This window comes from Nicotiana sylvestris, chromosome 6, assembly GCF_000393655.2.
Source record: "Nicotiana sylvestris chromosome 6, ASM39365v2, whole genome shotgun sequence".
NCBI classification, from domain to species: Eukaryota; Viridiplantae; Streptophyta; class Magnoliopsida; order Solanales; family Solanaceae; genus Nicotiana; species Nicotiana sylvestris.
In genome coordinates, this window is record NC_091062.1 from 19,860,209 (window position 1) to 19,868,769 (window position 8,561).

Genomic DNA, 8,561 nt, shown 5'->3' on the forward strand with positions numbered 1-8,561 from the left:
TTAGGCCTAAACTAAATATTTTACGCTAAAATGGGTGAAATTTTGGGGAGGGTCAAAAATCACATGTCTACAGGGGCTATGCGTAGAATGAGAAGAGGTAGAGTGACCAGGCCAGATGAGATCCCTGTTGAATTCTGAAAGAGCGCCGATAAGACAGGCTTGGATTAGCTCTCTAGGTTGTTTAACGTTATTTTTAGGACAAAGAAGATGCCTAGGGAGTGGAGGTGGAGTACGATGATCTTGCTGTACAAGAATAAGCGGGATATCCAGAACTATAACAAATATAAGGGTATCAAGTTGCTAAGCCATACGATGAAAGTTTAGGAAAGGGTGATAGAAGGGAGGATGAGGAGGAGTGTGTCCATTTCCGACAATCAATTTTGTTTCATGCTGGGACGGTCAACTACGAAAGCCATTCACCTTGTGAGTGGGTTGGTCAAGCAATACATGGCAATGTAAAATGACTTGCATATGGTATTTATTGACCTAGAGAAAGCTTACGATAAAGTCCCGCGAGAGGTCCTATGGAGATGTTTGGAGGCTAAGGGAGTACATGTAGCCTATATTAAAGCAGTCAAGGACATGTGTGAGGGAGCTAAGACACAGGTAAGGATGGAAGGAGGAAACTCGGAGTACTTTCCAATTGATATGGGGTTGCCTCAGGGTCAGCACTTAGCCCATTTTTATTTTTCTTGGCGTTAGATGCATTGATGTGACACATTCAAGGAGAGGTGCCCTGGTACATATTACTTGCAGATGATATAATTCTGATTGATGAGACGCGAGTTGGTGTTAACGAGAGGCTAGAGGTATGGAGACATACCCTTGTGTCTAAAAGTTTCAAGTTGAGCAGGACCATGACATAATACTTAGAGTACAAGTTCAACGGTGTTACCCAGGAAGCGGACCTAGATGTGAGGCTTGATACTCATGTCATTCCTAGGAGAGAGAGTTTTAAGTATTTGGGGTATGTGATTCAAAGTGATGGGGAGATTGATAAATGTCACACATCGTATTGGAGTGGGGTGGATGAAGTGGAGGCTAGCTTCTGGTGTCTTATACGATAAGAATGTGTCATTGAGACTTAAAGGTAAGTTCTACAAAGTAGTGATTAGACCGACTATGTTATATGAGGCAGAGTGTTGGCCAGTCAAGAACTCCCATGTCTAGAAGATGAAAGTTGCTGAAATGAGAATATTGAGATGGATGTGTGGGCATACTAGGTTAGATAGAATTAAGAACAGAGTTATTAGGGACAAGGTGGGAGTGGCTCCCGTAGAGGATAAGATGCGAGAGGCGATTCATCGATGGTTCGGGCATGTTAAAAGGAGAAGCACAGATGCCTCAGTCAGAAGGTGTGAGAGGTCCTTGGGGGAGGGGGTCAAAGGAGGGATAGAGGTAGTCCAAAAAAGTCTTGGAGAGACATGGCGCAGCTTGAGCTAACGAGGACATTACCTTTAATAGGAGGGTGTTGAGGATTAGCGTAGAAGGTTAGTAGGCAGTCGAGTATTTTCCCATGTATTCTTGTTTCAGTAGTATTAGTGTTAGTATCGTATTATTTTACCCTTAGATGGATATTACTATATATCTTGTATTGTATTACTTGTTATTAGTACTTATTTCATCTTGTATCTTGTTATCTTGGTCTCAGTTTTCTATATCTTGTACTGTTACTACTTGATATCAGTGTTCTTTCATCTTTTCTCTGTATGAGGGTCTATAGGAAACATCCTCTTTGCCCATCCTGGGTAGGGTAAGTCTTCATACATCTCACCCTCCCCAGACCCCAGTTGTGGGAGTATACTGGGTCGTCATAGTTGTTGTTGTTGTTGTGTGTTTATATCAAGTAGGAACAAACTCGGATGAAACTACCATTTTTGAGCCTAAGTGGGAAAAATGCGTGGCCAAATTGCACAGGCGCGATGAGCCTCACGGTGCACCGTGTGCCATGCTTGTGAGAGTTATTAGAGAGCTTATTTTCTTGTCATAGTGTCCCATTCGCACTGTCGATGCGCCATGCGATGCTCCATACGGCACATTAGTATAATTTTTTGTGTTTCAAATTTTTCTTTAATTTTGTAAATCCATACTTGGTACTCGAACCCCATAAAGGATACTTATTGAATTTCTTAGGCTTCTATTCAGACTTCAAGGCTCCAATTCATCTGTTTCAACTCCAAAATTACTTCTTAACTTGGAATCAGACCCTACATAACATAACACATGTAATACGTATAAATTACAAGCAATTAGGCGCAAACAACATTAAAATGTAGTAATTAGAGTGCAAAATATAATTAAAAACAAGAGTTTTTAGCCTACCATCAATACCCCACATTAGACTATTGCTCGTCCTCAAGCAATTAAACTACACTTCAATTAGAGGCAACATTTTCAAAAAACTCTCCTAACTCATCATGCCAAGAATATTTAAAACAGATTAAGCACCTTGCCATAACACCCTAACCTTAAGACTCAACTCAAAAGCACCAATTTTTCAAGACCTGCCACTTACTCTAACACAGAAGCGAAAGACATTACATTTCCCTCGTAAGTCATGTTTCCCTTACAACAAATAATGGAGAGTAGTCCCACAAACATAAAATTCAAGAACAAACAAAGACTCAGAATAGAATGAATTAACTCACTCTCAAAACTAAAATTTATTTGGCATAAAAGATGTACCATATGCTTGCCCGTGGTGTAATATTCTATTAATTCAAGCTCACTCAGTCAAAGATCAAGTAAGACTTTATTTGGGTGTAACATAAGCTATGGGACGGGTATGATGCAATTTGGATATAGTAACTACACCTTCCTAAGCACTTTAATACATATAATTTCACAATCAAAATCCCACACTTTTGTTGAGCAAAACTTTCCCAAACCTTCAAAATGTTACGCTTGAGTATTTCTGTTTCTTTAAGCATAATCATAGCAAGAGCTACCACTAGCCAGGAATATAATTTTTCTTCTAATTTATACAAACACAAACTTTTTTTTTCTGTCTAAGTTATTATTTTTTCTTCAATAATTTTTTTATTTTTTAATTCCCTGGAAGTGGATATAACAACTTTTTTCGACCAATGCACATTTCTCCATTTTTTTAAGTTCCCTTCCAAATCCAATCATACCTCAACTTAGCTTTTAATAAGTTCATAAAAAGTTCAAGAGAGGTCACAAGTTTAAAGAAAATGTCAAACAAAGGGGATATGCTTATAATCTAGTTGCTAAAAAAATAGGATATATGCTCAAAGGGATTATTTACAATACGCAACATTAGGTGGGCAAAGGTATACATCTGGCTTAACAAAGAAATACATCTGTCACTTCTTAGACTGAACAAGACTACTACTTTAATTTGCACACACTCGGGATAAGTTCTAGACATGAATTGACATGCACAAAATATCAAGTACTCTCACACACACATTGGAAAACAACTCACTTAGGACTGAATCTATACCGACTATCTCATCAAAACAGTTAATACACGTCACACATTTTAAGTAATTTATACACAAGACAAGAAATGAGCCCCGGTGTCACAATAAAGGCACTCACTGCTCTCAAGGTACAACAAAGTCAAAAAATATTTGCCTCCAATTAGCACTACGATACAAGATTCTTTATTCCTACATAAAAAAAACTACACTCGATTAAGCAAAAACCTTGGAAAAGAATCGCGTCACAAAACAAATTGAGGAAAAATTGTTACACTACCTAAGAAAAATAAAATAAAACTAAAGGCATATTTTTGGAATATTAATTTTTTCTTATATATTTTTTCAATAAACTAGCTAAATGGCACATACACATATATTTACATTCCACACTCACTCCACACTTTAAATTGTGGCATGTTCTCATGATGCTCAAGTAAAAAGTAAGAGGTGAAGAAAACTCCCCTAAATTGTTCAGTCTGGACCTGAAATAGTATCCGGGTCTTCTTCGCACGTCCGACCAAATGCACATAACCATGCCAAGATCTTTCTTCGTGCCAGTTGAAGTCTCATGAGAAGAACTACCATGTTCATGATTTGGAGTTGGTTGTCATCGTTCATGCATTGAAGATTTGGAGGCATTATCTCTACGGTTTGTCTTGTGAGGTGTTTACAGAACATCATAGTCTCCAGCACTTGTTCAAATAGAAGGATCTAAATTTGAGGCAGCGGAGATGGTTAGAGTTGCTAAAGGACCATGATATCACCATTCTGTATCATCCGGGGAAGGCCAATGTGGTGGTTGATGCCTTGAGTAGGAAGGCAACGAGTATGGGTAGCCTTGCATTCATTCCTGTTGGTGAGAGATAGCTTGCAGTTGATGTTCAGGCCTTGGTCAACCAGTTCGTGAGATTAGATGTTTCAGAGCCCAGTCGGGTTCTAGCTTGTGTGGTTTCTCAGTCTTCCTTATTTGATCGTATCAGAGAGCGCCAATATGATGTTTCTCATTTGCTTGTCCTCAAGGACAAGATTCAGCACGGTGATGCTAGAGATGTTACTATTGGGGATGACAGAGTGTTGAGGATGTAGTGCCGGGTATATGTGCCCAATGTAGATGGGTTATGGGAGTTGATTCTTGATGAGGCCCATAGTTCACAGTATTTCATTTATACCGGTGCCGCGAAGATGTACCAGGATTTGAGGCAGCACTATTAATGGAGAAGAATGAAGAAGGATATAGTGAGGTTGTAACTTGGTGTCTTAACTATCAACATGTAAAGTATGAGCATCAGATACCGGGTGGATTGCTTTAGAGGATAGAGATTCTAGAGTGGAAGTGGGAGCGAATCACCATGGACTTTGCAGTTGGGCTCCCATGGACTTCGAGGTAGTTCAATGCTGTTTGGTGATTGTGGATCAGCTGACCAAGTCAGCGCACTTCATTCCAATTAGTACTGCTTATTCTTCAGAGCAGTTGGCTGAGATTTGCATTCGAGAAACTGTTCGCCTTCACGGTATGCAGTGTCCATTATTTCAGATCGGGGCACGCATTTTACATCGCATTTTTGGAGAGCCGTGCAGCGAGATATGGGCACCCAGGTTGAGTTGAGTACAACATTTCACCCTCAGATAGACGGGTAGTCCGAGCGCACTATTCAGATATTGAAGTATATGATATGCGCTTGTGTCATTGATTTTGGGGGTTCTTGGGATCAGTTTCTACCACTCGCGGAGTTTGCCTAAACAATAGTTACCAGTAGAGCATTCAGATGCTCAGTATGAGGCTTTGTATGGGAGACGATGTAGATCTCTAGTGGGTTGGTTTGAGCCACGTGAGGCTAGACTATTGGGTATTGACTTGGTTCAGTATGCTTTGGACAAGGTTAAATTAAATCAGGAGCGGCTTAGCACGACGCAGTTTAGATAGAAGAGTTATGCCGACAAGAAGGCCCGTGATGTTGCTTACATGGAGGGGGAGAAGGTTCTGCTCAAGGTTTCACCAATGAAGGGTGTTATGAGGTTCGTAAAGAATGACAAGTTGAGTCCTCGGTATATTGGGTTGTTTGAGGTGCTTCAGAGGAGTATGGAGGTGGCTTATGAGCTTGCCTTGCCACTTAGTTTGTCGAGTGTGCATCTAGTATTTCATGTTTCTATGCTCCGGAAGTATGTTGGCGATCCATATCATGTTTTAGATTTCAGCACGGTTCAGTTGGATGGTTATTTGACTTGTGATGTGGAGCCGGTGGCGATTTTGGATCAGCAGGTTCGGATGTTGAGGTCAAAGAACATAGCTTCAGTAAAGATGCAGTGGAGAGGTCAGCTAGTTGAGGAGGCCACTTGGGAGACTGAGCGGGAGATGCGGAGCAGATATCCACACCTATTTGAGACTCCGGGTATGTTTCTAGACCCTTTCGAGAATGAATCTTTGTTTAAGAGGGGGAGGATGTAACGATCCGGCCAGTCGTTTTGAGATTTGTAGCCCCATTCCCCCATTTACTGTTTATTTTGTACTTTACATCTGCTATGTGTCTTTCCAGGGTAGTCGGTTCAGGTCTGAAAAGATTTCGGAGTGAATTGAGACACTTAGTCTCAAAGTTGGAAGCTTAAGTTAGAAAAGTTGGCCGGATGTTGATTTATGTGTAAACAACTCCGGAATAGAGTTTTGATGGTTCTGTTAGCTCCGTTAGGTGATTTTGGACTTAGGAGCGTGTTCGGATGGTGATTTGGAGGTCCGTGGTTGTGATTTAGTCTTGAAATGACAAAGGTTGGGTTTTTGGAAAATTTGATCGAGAGTGGACTTTTTTATATCGGGGTCAGATTGAGATTCCGAGAGTTTGAGTAGGTCTATAGTGTTATTTGTAACTTGTGTGCAAAGTTTGAGGTCATTCGGAAGTGATTTGATAGGTTTCGGCGTAGTTTGTAGAAGTTGGAAATTCCTTAGTTCATTAGGCTTGAATTGGAAGTGCAATTCATGTTTTTGATGTTGTTTGACGTAATTTGAAGGCTCGACTAAGTTCGTATGATGTTTTAAGACTTGTTAGTATGTTTGGTTGAGGTTCCGGGGGCCTCAGGTTGATTTCGGGTGGTTAACAAATTTGGAATTTGACTTAGTGAATTGCTGAAGTTGGCAGATGCTGGTGTAATTGCACCTGCCGAAGTCTCATCGCAGGTGCGAGCTGGGATACGCAAAAGCAGAAAAAGATAGGTTGGGGACTGAGGAGCTATGCGGAAGGTTCTCCGCAGGTGCGGACTCGCACCTACGCTTTAGTGGTCGCAAAAGTGGAATTAGGAGTGATGGGCTGGTCTGCAGAAGCGCCTATGTTTGCGCAAAAGCGCGCCTGTATAAGTGGTTGGTCAGCTTGATGGTTTCCGCAGATGCGGATGTGAACCGCAAAAGCGGTGCCGTAGAAGCAGCTAAGTTGGCCATAGAAGCGAGAATGCTGGGCAGACTATTTAAAAACAAGGGTTTGCAATTTTGGCTTCATTTTAATATTTTGAACTCGGTATTAGGCAATTTTGGAGAGGATTTTAGAGGGGATTCTTGAGGTAAATCCCTTGAGCTCGTTTTTGATCAATAATTTTGATTCCCCATTAATTTCCCCCTAGTTGGTGTGTATTTAAGGTGTAAATTGGAGGTTTGAGGCTAGGGATTTGGAGAGTTGATTTGGGGGATTTGGGTGACGATTTGGTGTTGGATTTTGATAAAAATTGTATAGTTGGACTCGTGGTTGAATGAGCTTTCAGGTTTTGTGACTTTTGTCGAATTTCGAGATGTGGGCCTAGGACTGCCTTTGAGCTAATTTCGGATTTTGATTAATAACTTCATATTTTTCTTGTGGAATTGATTCCTTTAGCCCGTATTGATTGTATTATACTATTTGTGGCTAAATTCAGGGTCATTTGGAGGTCGATTTGCGAGGCAAATGTGCGTTGGAATAGAGTTGTGCTCGAATTGAGGTATGTAATACTTCTAAAGTTGGCTCTGAGGGTTCGAAACCCCAAATTATTTGTTATATGATTGGTGTTGAGGTAACGCACATGCCAAGTGACGGGCGTGCACCGTGAGAATTGTGACCTGTTCGATTTCATGGCACTGTATAGTGGATTTATCTTGTAGATACCCGTATTTTCATCATGTGATAAAGTAATTAAGCTGTTAATCATGCTAGAAATCATGTTTAGGCTATATGCCGGTACTGTTGGGACCCATAGAGGTCGTTTCTTACTGTTAACTTATTGTTGTCATTGAAAATTCGTACTCAGTCATATTCATTCATTACATATCATATCTCAATTGTTGTTGCTATTATTTGATACATCATATCATAGTTTTCGAGCTAGTTTCATGACATTATGAGCCCATGAGAGAGAGACTGAAGAGATTGATGATTGAGTGATGCCGAAGCCCTGATTATGAGTGACATTTATGAGATCGGGTTGCACGACGCAACGAATTTTATTGATTTGTGATAGCACTTGGGCTGAAGTATACCCTTCGGAGTCCGCACACACCCCCAGTGAGCGCGGTTGATTATATTGAGGGATGGATCTTCCCTGGACATGGATCTTGTCCAAAGCATTTATACCTGGGGATGGATCTTCCCCACGAGCTGGATTATCCCTATCCAGTACTGAGTGACTGATGGTTAGTTGATGTATATATTCCGGTATGAATCTTCCCTGGGCCGGATTGGTCATATACAGTACTGAGTGATTGAGCATTTCGAGAGTGTGAGCACATAAGGCTTTCAGTATGGTGCATCATATACAACATATGCATTCGCATGTAGAAGTAGAGAAGTCATATTCTTCATATCATTCAGATTTGATTTATCTTACTGTATTGAGTTTAACTGTTGAACTTGAAAGCATGCTTACATTTCTGCACTTTTATTTCTATATTGAACTATATCGGTAAAGATCGTCACTACTTTCAGTCCAAAGTTTGGATTTGTTACTTATTGAGTTGGTTATACTCACGCTACACCACACCTTGTGTGCAGATCCAGGTGTTTCCGGTCACGGTGGCTGCTGAGTGTGGAGTCAGAATTTTTGGAGACTATCGAGGTAGTTGCATGGCATTTGCATACCTTGACTCTCCTTCTTTATCTTTACTTA